The 15,170-nt window shown below is 37.0% G+C and overlaps 1 long non-coding RNA gene across 3 annotated transcripts in view; it reads right to left on the bottom strand.

Moving 5' to 3' along the window:
* Positions 1-15,170, bottom strand: part of LOC132597273 (uncharacterized) — a 318,142-nt gene that overhangs the window by 75,464 nt on the left and 227,508 nt on the right. For all 3 annotated transcript variants that reach the window (XR_009563801.1, XR_009563802.1, XR_009563800.1), the window contains one exon: positions 8,825-8,989. This is a non-coding gene — a long non-coding RNA (uncharacterized lncRNA). The remainder of the gene's footprint in view (positions 1-8,824; positions 8,990-15,170) is intronic.

Below are 15,170 nucleotides of genomic sequence, written 5' to 3'. Positions count from 1 at the left end.
TATACCCCCCCTCTGCCCTTGAGGAATGTGAACAGCTAAATTCCTTTATTCTTATATCATCTATTGAAGTCAGCAAGTTCCTCCAGGAAGAATCAATAAGATGGCTGCATACTTAGAAGGGATGGCAGTAAGCTATCCATTACTTCTCTTTTCAGACATAAAATGAAGAAAATGTAATTAATTCAAATTGTGGGGAGAATAATATGGTAACCTACCATAAGCAACATGAAAGCCTACTTAAAATAATAGCATTATCATTCTGGGTACCCCCAGGATCCAGCAAAAAGAGAATAATTCACCATGCAGTTTGTTAATTCTCTGTCACTGAATGATTGTTAATAGGACAGTTCTTTCAAAGGAATGATTCTTCAGGAGCCAAGTGTTTGGAAAGGAGCTTAACTGTGTTCCAAATATTAGAAAGTTTAATTTCCGGTATTCTTCCTTTGTTGATTCCAATAAGCCTTTTTGAAGCAGTATTTTGTGTCCCCTCTATGTCATGCTAGTTGTGAGTGGTTACTTTTAAAATGGAAAAGCCTTGATGAGGCAGTAAGAAGGACATGGGGAGACTCTGGTGGTAGACATCTAGCTGTGTCTTTTATTAGCTGTGTGACAGACAAGTTATTTAGCTACTCTTAAATCTCCGATTCTCATCTGTAAAATGGGATGATAGAAAATCCTACCTACCTAACAGGAATTGTCGTTTCTAAAAAGATGGTACATTTAAAGTGCTCAGCACAGTGCCTAGGGCCCCTTCATCTTCCTCAGTCAGGGTTTCTCTCCCCAGTTTCAGCAATCACTTCCTTCTGTCCCTATGTTTCACATCAGCACAAAACCTTAGACTTGCTGGTGAAGAAACTCCATTTTAGGGCAAGAAATTCAGTTGCATTAAATAAATATTGTTCGGTGAGCAGTAGTTTATTGGAATTTTACATTTGAAAATAATAGTAATTAACTAAATGTCATAAATCAAAATAAGAACCTTGGGTTTCATTTCTTAACATAGAACAAAACCTGTTTTTGTGTTTTCACTTATTCAATGGTGAAATAGAATAAAATGTTGCCATATGGCAATGACTACAGCTACAAAGAGTTATCTAGATATTCATATTCATATACAGCATGCATTTTTTATTCCCTGCTTTTAAAGCTGAATAATTCTTGGGCTTCCCTGGTGGCACAGTGGTTGAGAGTCCACCTGCCGATGCAGGGGACACGGGTTTGTGCCCCGGTCCGGGAAGATCCCACATGCCGCGGAGCGGCTGGGCCTGTGAACCATGGCCGCTGAGCCTGCGCATCCGGAGCCTGTGCTCCGCAACGGGAGAGGCCACAACAGTGAGAGGCCCGCGTACCGCAAAAAAAAAAAAAAAAAAAAAAAGCTGCATAATTCTTAAAATAAGACAACAGAATTCAAAAAATCAACAAAAATAACAGTTGTTATTTATAAAGAATTTTTATGCACTAAGCAGTATATCTTAATCCTCCTATTGAAATGGTTACTATTATGTTTTTTTTACAACTGAAATGAACAGACCAATGAATCATTACATCTCATGACCCAGGCCATCAGTTAGAACGCCAATGGCACCCCAGAAGCCACCCTTGGGCCCCTTTCAATAACCACCCTCTTGGTCCTCCCCAGAGTTAACTTTCCTGACACTATATGTCTATAGTTTATTTTTGCTATTATCTTTTTCAATAGATGGAAAGAGATTACTTAATTCACTGGATGTCTCACTCTTAGGAAGTAGCCTAGCTCAAATTTGAACCCCGGTCAAACAGGGAAGCACTGATTCGCTAAACTCTATTGCAACACTTGTCTTTTATCCCAAATACAAGTACACATTTAAAGCTGAAGATGAAGATCATTCAAAAGCCATGAAGCTCAGTAGGAAGACAATGAAAACTCAAATCTCTATTCTGGCCTCTTCTACAACCTTTGCACTAAGATCCCATTGGAGTCAGAAACCCAGTTCTGCCTCTTTACATCACTGTGACCCTGAACAAGTCATTCCAACTCTTTGAGCCTCGGTTTTCTCATGAGTCAAATGAGAACAGTGACTTCTTTGTTGTAGAATTGAGGTAAAGACTAGAGGTGAGCTGTGTAGAGCCTGGCACATTGCAGGTGTTCAATGAACAGAAGCTGTTAAAATTAGCATTATAGTCCTTGGCTCGAAGAACTTTTGCCAGTTCAGCCTATTTTATATCTATACTTAATTCTAGAGAATACTCCAATATTTGGTATAATATCATATCACAGGAACTTTTAAATTTTATAAGGAGAGAATTTTATGAATTTATCTTTTTTAGAGTATGTACTTAATGATATCTAGTTATATCGATGCTTATAAGTATTATTTCAAGTTAACACTATAGGCAAGAAAAACTTCTAACAGCATTTTGAGAATAGAGTGTAATTCTTTTGGTGCAACCAACGAAGGCTCATAGAGCAAGACCTGCAGAGGGGAAAAGATTATTTTCCAACCAGTAGATGCCTCCGTGCTGTTTCCTGCTATCATGAAGAGTAAAAGCTACATTTCTAGAATGGTACTGAAGCAGAACAACTCCAGTAGGATCTAAGGCCAAAGTCTTGAGCTGTGAAGAAAGCAAGATGACGAGAACAGCAAAAATGAGGAGCAAAAGAGAAATTAATGTTTTAGGAAACCTGCTTGTAATGCATAGCTGGAACCAGTTGATATAAGCACATTTTTAAGATGTGGAAAATGTTTTCCTTTAGGTTTTTTTTTTTTTTTTTTTTTTTGCGGTACGCGGGCCTCTCACTGCTGTGGCTTCTCCCGTCGCGGAGCACAGGCTCTGGACGCGCAGGCTCAGCAGCCATGGCTCACGGGTCCAGCCGCTCCGCGGCATGTGGGATCTTCCCGGACCGGGGCACGAACCCGTGTCCCCTGCATCAGCAGGCGGACTCTCAACCACTGCGCCACCAGGGAAGCCCTTCCTTTAGGTTTTAACCTTGAAAGTGAATCTCCTGTGAGGGCCACTCATGATGTTTGAGACTCAGGCCAACTTCATCAGGCATTCTCTAAACATATAGGGCTACAACAGTAAAAAACAAAAAAAAAGAGATGGGATTTTAGTACCATAGTCCAGATTTATTCTGTAGCACCATTGAAGGTAATGCCAGAAGCCTCCGAAGAAACAAGTTTGAATTTTCCCATTCCTCATCCCCATTCATACCTAATAATAAATACAAAGCCAATTTTAAAGATGGTGTAGCTATCTATGTATGAATATGCATGCCTATATATTTACTAATTTCAAAGCAAATAAACACTTTGGAAAAATATCTATTACCCTAATAGAATCACATAAGAATTTTAACTGCAATTAAAAATAGAGTTTTAAAAATAATCATCCAAATAAAGAAATTCCTTAAAAACTACGGCTAATCAACCAGAAGACCTATTTCCCAAGTTTAGCAAATGAACATATGGTTTTTCCCACAGCAAGAATGCTTGGTGTGTGAAAGTTATTTATATTAAAATCTTTGAGTGATTTCTTGGGTTTTTTTTTTTTTTGTAAGTTTATTTTCTTGAAATTGTGTCCAATAGGAGTTTCCTCAGGCTGCCATTAGAGGGCATAAAAGAATAATTGTGGAGGCCAAAATCACGTAGCCCCAAAATTAACCCTGAAGGGAAAACCAACCATTTAATTTTGGTTTCAAAAGAAGAATATATAAAAAATGAATAGTAGAAATAATTTATATGTAAGAAGCTTTGATGAAAGCAGCCATCTATAAAGAAATTAGGAATTAATCGTTATTTTATGTGTGAAAGACAAAAGCAAAAAACTAAAGTTTTAAGAAGTTTAGTTTGATAATCTCAGAAGTAGTTCCTATGCATTAGCAGTCACTAGAGTACATGATTAAAAAATAATAATAATAAGAGAAAGAAAGAGGCGGTGATCAGGAAGGGAAAGAGAACCACACAGAGAATGACAGTGGTAAAATTTCATCTCAAATTTTGACTCATGACATGTAAAAGAGTATTAAAGAAAAAAATCAGGAATATATCATTCTTTGAGAAGTATAGGATCGATTGATTTCATGGCTTCAAAGTCTTTTCCCCCCAACTTCCCACTCTCTGGTTTACCTGCATAACTTCCTTCTTACCTAAAGGCCATGACAACAAAATCTCAGTCTAAAGAAAAACGGATCTGAAATACAGGAGAATAAACCAAATCTTCCTATCTTTTGTATCACTCACTGTTTTAAAGGATTTTAAACATATATGCCACTCCTAAATGCCACGCTTAAAACTTGCAAAGTTAATGGATTCATATCCAATTAGGAACATATTTCCTTCCCCAATAAATGTTAATGAAGTTGGTACCAACCTATTCAATGTATTTATAACTCAGGGAAAAAAATAGACAACCTATATTTCAGATTAATATAAAACCCTCTTTTATATTGGCTGTCTCCTTTGTAGCACACTCTCACCTTTACTGAATTCCAGGGTAAATTTATGATATCGATCCATTTCTTTAATTTATAAAACAGTAAAATCCCAAGATCACCTTCAAACAGAAGGAACACAGTCACAATATGTTTCTATCACACTATGAAGACTGTTAAGACTCCCAATAGGGCACTTTGACTTAAATCCTATAAATTTCCTGCTTAAATTTTCAAACAGGGGAAACCAGGGATGCATATGAGAACATAAACTCACCTTTTGGTGATGGTTTTATACTAGTCTGTATTGCTAAAGGGTATAAAAAGGGCCATAAAGGAACTGGAATTATACTGAACAGGATCTCAGACTCCACAATCTATTTGTAAACACAGACCTCTGGAAAGTGCACAGAGACAGATGGGGAAAATATTTTTAACTCTGTGGGATGGAGGGAGGCACTTAGCAAGCCACCTACCCCGTAAGACCCATTCTGAATGACCAATAAATCTATCTGACAGTTATAAATGAAGCAGGTAGCAAACAGTATCTACGTATGTTAGACACACATCTCATTTTTTTAATTGTTTCATTTCCTACAACATTTAGTATGTAGACAAAACTCATATAAGAGCTAAAAAGAAACTAAATTTTGGAATTTATCCTTCATCTTAAATTCCATCATGAAAGACTTAAGATATATCTTTGTTGATATTCTCTGTCTTTAAGAAGTACAGAAAATGGGAATATGTAGCTAAAATAAGTTGGGGGGTTCCTTTATCTGGATTGAAAAAAACAGTTGTGGCTTCCTTTCTGATTATTCAAGAACAATTTCATCTTAAGGCCTCAAACCCCTCTGCTCTTTTGTTTCACAGATATTGTCATCAAGTTACAGCTGTATTTTTATTAATTTGTCTCCTCCTCCAGAATATTAGTTATTTGATGGTAGAAACTTATTCTAAAAACAGAAGCTGGTACAGAAAAGGCCCTTGATACATTTTTGGTGTATTAATCTGACTGAGGAAAGGCTCAGCACCAAATAAAAATATCTTCAGGTCTATAATTTATAACTATACTTATTTGTTCTCTTTGACAAAATTTATTGAGCATTCATTATATGCCAGAGACTGTCATAGGCACTGGAACACAGCAATAAATACGATAATTAAAAAGGTCCCTTGCCGGGCTTCCCTGGTGGTGCAGTGGTTGAGAGTCCACCTGCCGATGCAGGGGACACGGGTTCGTGCCCCTGTCCAGGAGGATCCCACATGCCGCGGAGCGGCTAGGCTGTGAGCCATGGCCGCTGGGCCTGCGCGTCCAGAGCCTGTGCTCCGCAATGGGAGAGGCCACTGCGGTGAGAGGCCCGCGTAGCACCAAAAAAAAAAAAAAAAAGGTCCCTTGCCTTTACAGAGCTTACTTCTTTGGGGGTAGCCAATAAGAAAAAAGCATCTGCAAATAAGCAAGACAATGATAAGAAGAGAATAAGTGCCAGGAATATAAAAGGAGTCTAACACACATAGGAATAGTGAGGAGTTCCTACCTTCACAAAACAAAAAAAACCCACTTCTGTTTGAAGAATACGAAAAACTTAGAAAGATAAAAGAGCTGACAGTATCATAAGGGTGTGATAAAAGGCCTTCAACTAGTATTATGTGCTGCCTTGACATCCGAAACCAGGAAAGTCTCAAAACGGCCTAACCTCAAATTCCTCTCCCAACTCTGCTCTTGTGTATAATGTCGCCTAGCTGAACACTCCTTAACAGATGTACCAAAAATAGTTCCTGCTTATCCCTGAATAGCAGGTTTCACTTCCCTGCCAGCCCTCGGAATTATTGAAAGTAGCCAATCATAGCTTCCCACAGCAACCAGGGGAACATCACATTTTTACTGCTACAGAGCCTGCTTCCCACAGCCCTTGCTTGTTTTGTTCACGGTGTTCCTGAGTGCAAGCCCTGTGTAGCCTTGGGTGGTGTCGGATGTCTTCCTCCCCCAGGCTGGGAGTTTATGTGATTAATAAACTGCTGTCAGTGTCTCATGTTGAGTGTGGTGTGCTCAGCCATCCCCATAACACTAGGGTGGGAATCCCTCACCACCACCATTGTGACTAGGAGACAATCAAAACAAAGGGTCCTACATTTCCAGCTGGATGTCCCACAAAGAAAGACAGTGTTCTTTGTAATTCCATGCAAAGAGCACTAGCCTTGCACCCAGAAACTCCAAGACAAATCTTTTCACCTCCCTTGAGCCTCACTCAGTTTCCTGAATCAGTAAGATGAGTATGTCCTTAATACTTACTTTGGAGTTAATTTCAAGTGAAAGAATGTTTGAAAAGTTCCCAGGCACATTGTAGATTCCCAAAATGTGTTTGCCTTTCTTACACAATGTCCTTAGTGGTTCATTAGACTTTGGATAAAGAGAGGTTGTCCCATACCCCTGACACCTCAAATGGCTTCCCATGGTTATGCCTTTGAATGTACCTTTTCCCCTCTTACCCCTAGTTGTTCCCCCTATCTAAAACCTTCCTAGCTTTTGCCAGGATGAAGTATTCTTTCAATTGTGTTAATACCCATAACACCATGGCACACATTTGACACTTCTGATTCATGAGCATCTATTGCTATTTTTTTCTGTGAGTTCATGTCATCTCCCCAACCAAGAGTCCACTCTTTAACTCCTTTAACATACTGCTTTACATCTCCAAAGTCTTGTACATAAGTAAATAATACATGTCAATAAACTGAGGTGGATGGATCTAGAGTCTGTCATACAGAGTGAAGTACGTCAGAAAGAGAAAAACAAATACCGTATGCTAACGCATATATATGGAATCAAAAAAAAAAAAAAGGTCATGAAGAACCTAGGGGCAAGACAGGAATAGAGACTCAGACCTACTAGAGAATGGACTTGAGGACACCGGGAGGGGGAAGGGTAAGCTGGGAGAAAGTGAGAGAGTGGCACAGACATATATAATACCAAACGTAAAATAGCTAGCTAGTGGGAAGCAGCCGTATAGCACAGGGAGATCAGCTCAGTGCTTTGTGACCACCTAGAGGGGTGGGATAGGGAGGGTGGGAGGGAGACGCAAGAGGGAAGAGATATGGGGATATATGTATATGTATAACTGATTCACTTTGTTATAAAGCAGAAACTAACACACCATTGTAAAGCAATTATACTCCAATAAAGATGTTAAAAAAAATGTCAATAAACTCACAAAACATTTATCATCGTACCTCTCTCTTCCTTTTTGCTTATTCTGGAATAAAAGCACTGGTGAAACAATATTTGGAATTTGCATCAACACAGAGGTTATATGTTATAATAAGGACATGTCTCATAGTGAAAATAGATTTAAACATTCTAAAGTTTTGACATGAGGGTTAAATATATCGAGGGTTGGTTTTGATTATTGGACTCTGGACTCTTAAGGTATTTGTATTTGCACAGGAAATTCAATTTATAAAAGTAGCTAGCAAAACATATGCAGAGCCATTATTTACTTTCTGTAGGCAGGTTCTCAACCATTAAAGCTTTGTTTTTTATAACACTGAAAAACAGGAAGTTTTCTATCTTGGCAAGGTACCACACAGCCCTACAGCAAAGGGATCAACTCCTGAGACTCCTGATTGACTGGATGGATTAAACAGACTTCCTAAAATGCCTCCAAAGCTATCAAAGAAAGAAAGAAATCCTATCAATGATGGGTACACTATCATCTACTCAGCGCTCTTTATAAAACCTTTTATTTACGATGTATTCCACAGCAAAAAAAATTTCTAACCTCTAATTGAAATTGTATTACTGTTTATAAACACATCTATATGAACCCATTTTAGATACTGAATATATCTAAGCAGCTAAAAAATGAAACCCCCGGAGTAACAAAAAGGCAACTGGCTGGCCTGTAGGCATATTTTAGTTGAACAGCATAATGCTTTAAATATTTGAAACCTAATGCTTTCAAAGAGGGCAAGTACTGTCACATTTCCTGAGGACTTTGTTAGTCCCTTCTGTCACACCTGGCTTGATTCCTACCTGTGCCTACATCAACCTGTCTCACCCACAGTGTTTTGAGTCTGCAGAAACATCTTTAAGAGGCAGACAGGTCCTAGAAAAATAACACTGAAAGGGAAAGTCAGATATCCTGGTTGTTAATCATGTCTCTAACTACCTGTGTGACCTTGGGGAAGTCACCATATTTTCCTGGACCTCATTTATGTCAACTGAGAAATTAGAGGCTCAGCTAATTGCTGATGTCACATCCAATATAAGTCCCAAAACATTCCTTATACTTTGTGATTAACTAGAAATTGTTTATCACAAAAACCAAAAAGATGAAAGAAATTACGCTTTTCCACACTAATCAATCATCACTTACATTGCAATTTTATCCGTCTTTGATAATGTCTACTCACCACCAAGCAGTTGTTGGCACACCTTCTGATAATTCTTTTTTAATTATATTTTAACCATCTCAAATCCATCACCAAAATTTTTGAAGTCACTGTGGTATTTGAAAATTCCTTTCATCATTCATTCACCAGTATTTCCTTTTAAAATAATGGAACCACCAGGGTTTTCTTTAAAAGAGAGAGAGAGAAAAATAATGTGTCATATTGTAATATTATGGGAGAGTTTATTGAAATTGTAATGTTACTTTGACACCAGCAGTATACGTTTTATGGAATGATTAGCTTTTAATACATAAAGCGTTTAAATGAGAAGAAACATATTAGACTTGCTTTAAACTTTTAAAAACTTTTTTAAAGTATTTTTAAACTGGCTTTTACATTTTTGAGACCTCAAAGTACAGGTCACAGAGACCTTAAGGTGGCATTCTTAGTGTTCAGGGATGACTCTCCTGCTGGTGCTCAGTGGATGCCAAGTCACCATAAGAAAAGTGCATTGTTGGATGGTGGCCTGAATCACTGGGAGGGACAGATTCAGGACACCTCCTCAAAAGGCCCCTGATAAACTTTTCTACATTTTTTCTTAGGCACATGTTATTATTCAAAACAAATTTCTACAGTAATTGCAAGTATAGTCCCAGTCACTCTCTATTTGATGTAATAGAAATGTTTAAAATTTTAGGATTATAAGTCATTCTATATGCCTAATTTAAAGACTTAGCCAAGGCTTTAAAAACAACTTCAAGATATATTTACATTAAAATGTACCATTTTCTGACAGCTTCAAACACAATTTTATTTTAAATTCAGAACAGAAAGTTCAACTTAAGAATACTGAAGATGGGCTTCCCTGGTGGCGCAGTGGTTGAGAGTCCGCCTGCCGATGCAGGGGACACGGGTTTGTGCCCCGGTCCAGGAAGATCCCACATGCCGCGGAGCGGCTAGGCCCGTGAGCCATGGCCGCTGAGCCTGAGCGTCCGGAGCCTGTGCTCCGCAACGGGAGAGGCCACAACAGTGAGAGGCCCGCGTACCGCAAAAAAAAAAAAAAAAAAAAAAAAAAAAAATACTGAAGATCTAAATTGCAAGAGTCATTCAGTCCAGAGTTGATTGTCAAAGTGATCTTAATTGGATTTTTATGAAGAAAAGCAGTCCTTATGTTAGAAAATGGAAATAACCTCTTTGTCTCTATAGAAGTCAATCGGTCACAACTGTTATGCAGAACTTTTATGATGGGAATGCTTCTGGATAATTGTAATAACAAATGTAAAGATCCTGTTACTTTCGTTATTTATTTTTCTTTATTTTGCGAATAATACAACCAAATCATGTCCATCAAAAAATTAAATAAATATGCTGAAATGCAAAGATTTAGGAAAGCCCACCACTGCAGAGGGAAAAGGGTATTCCAATAGTGTTTTTCTCAATGACAAGTCTATTTTTTATCAGCTAATAAGACTCTCTCTTTCCTGAGTTAAACAAAAGCCACTAGTTGTGCTATAACAAAGGATTTTATTTCACAATCATTTAATTCTTCTACTTGCTTAACACCTGCTGGTCACAGTGACATAACTCACTTCTAATGAATTTATTTGACTATCCAGTACTCAGTAAAGCATACAACAGGTGCCAATCAATATTTATTTGGGAAACAGACCCTAAAGTGACGACATTATAGAGGAAATGCTTCTTATAGGGTTATAGAAAAACCTCTTGGGGCTAACACATTGAAGAAACTGAGGAGTGAGAAGGCCAAAGAAGAAGGTGCTGTATGGGAAGATGACAAAATTTGCCTTGAGCTAAAATATAAAATAACTCAAATAATAAAATTATAGGAACTTGACAAAGAAACATAGGACAAATTTAACGCAGTTCTTTCCTAGAACATTCGTAAATGGTAGCATACCTAAAGAGAGATTATTATTTTGGTTGTTCCCAAAAGAATGCATATCAAAGGCTAAAGTATTTATAGGTTATTCTAATTCTATCATCTTGTGTCTTTTTTTTTTAAACATCTTTATTGGAGTATAATTGCTTTACAATGGTGTGTTAGTTTCTGCTTTATAACAAAGTGAACCAGTTATACATATACATATGTTCCCATATCTCTTCCCTCTTGCATCTCCCTCCCTCCCACCCTCCCTATCCCACCCATCTAGGTGGTCACAAAGCACCAAGCTGATCTCCCTGTGCTATGCAGCTGCTTCCCACTAGCTATGTATTTTACGTTTGGTCATGTATATATGTCCATGCCACTCTCTCACTTTGTCATAGCTTACCCTTCCCCCTCCCCATATCCTCAAGTCCTCTTGTGTCTTTGACAAAGAGGATTCTTAGTTTGGAGTAAGAATGTAAAACATAAAGGAGGTTACATATAAAAAAAATCTATAATCCTAAATTTGAATAGAAAATGTCAATATGAATTCATATGCAGTACTGTAGAATATGTGTGCGTGAGTGAGAGAGAAAGAGTGTGAGTGTAAAATATACTAGTTTTCTCTACTGAAGAAGCCTAGAAAAATAACTACGTTTCCGTAGTGCCCAGATAATGATCTTAAAATATTATTTACTTCTAAGAGAAACTAGCTCTTCTTAGAGAAATGAGTCATTCCAGGTCTGGGGAAGATGAACCTGGAGCATCATTATATTGAATGAAGAAGAAATTAAGACTATTAGGACCATGTCAAAGGACGCAGGTGCTAACTTCAAGAGGCCCCCACTGGCCAATGATGCAGTAATTTGAGCTTCAAAAAGAATAATTTCAATTGAAATAAAGATGTTTTAATCTATGAGTTTAAAATATTTTTTTAAATATATGAATAGGTCATTTTCTGAGGGTAATTTCATTATCTTGAAAACTGACAACTGAAGGAAAAGAATCAAGCATTTATCCTGACTCCTGTATGAACTGTTCTACTAGGTAACCAAATAGGTCAGGGAAAGTATCTATTGTATACACCTAATATTTGAATAAGGAATGATAGAACTAGAATATCACTGTTTGCAACCCCCAGTAAATGAATAGGTCTAGGCACTGAGCATCAGCAGCAAGTAACATCAGGAAAAGAGGGAAAAACAGCATTAAGTGCCTCTTGATGAAAGAAAACACAAAAGTAGCAAACCTGAGTCTGATCAAGCCTCTGAATCCAGCTACTAAGTTTCAGGGAATATGCAGAGCAGAAGAATTTATAGAATTGCAGTCAATGTTTCCCAAAGTTATTCAACAAATAAATTATTATTCAATAAAGAAATTATAAATTTCTTTATAAATTATAAAGAAAAGGAAAAGATGAAAGAACATGTAGATTAAATGAGACTTTATTAAAATCTTAATTTTTTTTATTGTGCAAGATTAAACTATAATGTCAAGGATGAACACTTCAGTGGTAAAACTGTAAGGAAATGGTGACTATAAAACTCAAAAGAGTAGTTACTTTGGGGAGAGGGAAGGGTCTACGACCGGCAGCTGGGAACTGAGGAGCTTCTGCAGTAAGTGGTAAAATTCTAGTTCTTGGTCTGGGTAGTTGTTAAAATGGTGTAGCGCCTTAAAAGAATCCATTAAACCATACATTTGTGTGTTTTTCTGTATGTGTGCTTTAAAACAAAACAGTTTTAAGAAAAGTTTTTCTAGAGTAATTCAATAGCAAGTTTATAGTTTAACAACATGATACTAAAAATATTCAGAGGAATATTACTTCTCTTAGAAGAAGAAAATAATTCATCATGATGTAATAGGTAAAATAAAGTTCAAATTCTTATTTGCCTTTGAAAGTCATGTAGATATTGTTTATAAAATAAAGTGGTAACCACAAAAATCCAACATCACTGTAAAGACTGGTTAGTCAAAATCATTAACAAGAATGTCGTATTCATTTCCTACTAGGGAACTCTTGGGATTATATTAGACTGTTAATGCTTTTTATTGCTTACTGAACTAAATAATCAGCCTGCAGATAGAATATGGGCCATTTAAAAAATCTTAATGGTTTTGGGCTTCCCTGGTGGCGCAGTGGTTGAGAGTCCGCCTGTCAGTGCAGGGGACACGGGTTCGTGCCCCGGTCCGGGAAGATCTCACATGCCGCGGAGCGGCTGAGCCCGTGAGCCATGGCCGCTGCGCCTGCGCGTCCGGAGCCTGTGCTCTGCAACAGGAGAGGCCACAACAGTGAGAGGCCCGCGTACCACACACACAAAAAAATCTTAATAGTTTTATACGGATTAAGAAGGAGGGAAAGCACTTTAACAGTTGAAAAGCGAAATAAATAGGTTAACATAAAAGGAGCTTCTTTTGCTTAAGTTAAATCTATTTTTTAAAATCACATGCTAGAGTATCTCTAACCAAAATAAAGATTAAAAAATAGCTTCTAAACTAACCAATGAGAATTGGAGACTGATAGGAAATACCTATTGTTTTCTATTGGCACAAATACTGGTAAAAAAATTTTGTGGTACTTGTTTAATTTAGAACAGTAAAATCCATAGTTTTTGAAATATTTAAAATTGTTTGAAGCATAATAGACTTTGAAAATAGATATCATATTGTTCAAATTTACACCTGCAACAAAATGACATATTGCATTTCTAGGCTGTTTAAAGAAAATAAATACTAGTTTTCTGAACTTGACTTCATAAGGAGTTTAGTTATTCTAAGCTTTCTATTGATATGAACTAAATAAGTAAGGTGTTTAACTTTAAAAGCACAGTCATGGCAGCATTTGGAAAGCACATATGAAGAAAACAGAGCTTACACCACAGATAAAACAAACAGGCAACTTCTAGCCCTTCAGCTAGAAGACCCAATAGGGAAAAATTAAAACATAATAGAAAGAAGCTTGTTTTGAACAAATTACAACTACATAAGATTTATACAGCTTAAATATAATTGGTTTTCTTTGCATCCCAATGTTAATTATGATATAAAAATATATTGAATTCATGATATAAAAATTATGTATATGTGTGTATACATATGTTTACATATGTGTGTATATATATATATAAAATATATGAAATTTTGGATACATACTGCTTTGAGAATATGGCAGTTTGATTCTGTAATCTTTTCTGAGGCCAATGACATAATTCATTCTAGGGCTTTAATAATTTAAGTTTAAAAGGAATTATTAGTTATTTTGCATGTCACCCAACCTACCATTTTAGATCTTTTTGACATCATACCTGTTACAAAAAGCCTTGTGGTTATCAGTTATCTCACCATCTCTACACACTTCCAGATATCTTTACCTTATCTACTATTCATCTAACGTTCTTCAGTGATTTTCATGCCATTTCCCTGCTCAAGAGTTTAAATTCTTCAATTTGGATTTCAAAAATTTTCACTCATTCTTTCATACATTCATTCAATAAACATCCCAGTGTTCCAGGGACTGACGTCCCAGCATGGACATTGCGATATAAAGATTAATCATACATAGGCATTATTTAAATGGCAACAAAAAAATAGTTAGTGGCAATACCATGTGATGAGGGCTGTGATGGCACAGAGAGTTATACTGTAGGATTGTAAAACATAAGCACCTAGTCCATATTGTGGGGAGGGGCTGGTAGAGGGGTTGGTAAGGATGAAGGCAAATCAAAGGAGGCTTCCTAAAGAAAATGGTGGTATTAGATCAGGGAAGGCCTTGTATATTACACTAAGAAACCATAATTTTATTCTGAATGTTTGGGGAGATCATTGAAAGGTTTTAAACAAAGGAATTATATGATCCACTTTTCTGTTTAGAAAAATCACTAAGGCTGCAATGTGGCCAATGGACTGAAGAAGATCAAGACTAGAGACCAGAAGGCCAGTAAGGAGACTAATGCTGTAATTTAAAGAAGAAATTGTAGAGGCCCGGACAAAGAAAATAGCCATGGGATTAAGAAGAAAAAGAGTCAAAAGATAATTAAAAATAGAATTGTTAGGATTTGGTTGCTGATTAACCGTGGAGGTATGAGAGAAAGCAGATTTTGAACACCGTGCGATTGTAAGGGTTCACTGAGATCGTGAATAGAGGATGAAGCACATACTATTAGGATGAGCATGAACTCAGTTTTGAACACATTGAATTTGAAGTGCCCATGGAATAGCCAAAGGGTAATGTCCAGTAGAAAACCAAATGTCTCACTCTCTCCCTCCCCCCTCCCCCTCCCTTGTAATGGACTACAGATATAGATTTGAGAGTCATGCATATATGGTACCTGAAGCCATGAGACTGGAATAAACTATTATTAAAGTGGGAAAAGTAGAGCCCAAAATGTATACAAACAGTAGTCAGACCAGGGGAAAACCAAGAGACTATGGTAACATATAAGTTCATAGAAATTAGTTTATAATAGTAAGGAGTGACCAACCAAG

The sequence above is a fragment of the Globicephala melas genome, chromosome 4, assembly GCF_963455315.2.
Source record: "Globicephala melas chromosome 4, mGloMel1.2, whole genome shotgun sequence".
NCBI classification, from domain to species: Eukaryota; Metazoa; Chordata; class Mammalia; order Artiodactyla; family Delphinidae; genus Globicephala; species Globicephala melas.
Note: the sequence above shows the minus strand (reverse complement) of the source record. Positions and strands in the feature narration are given on the sequence as shown.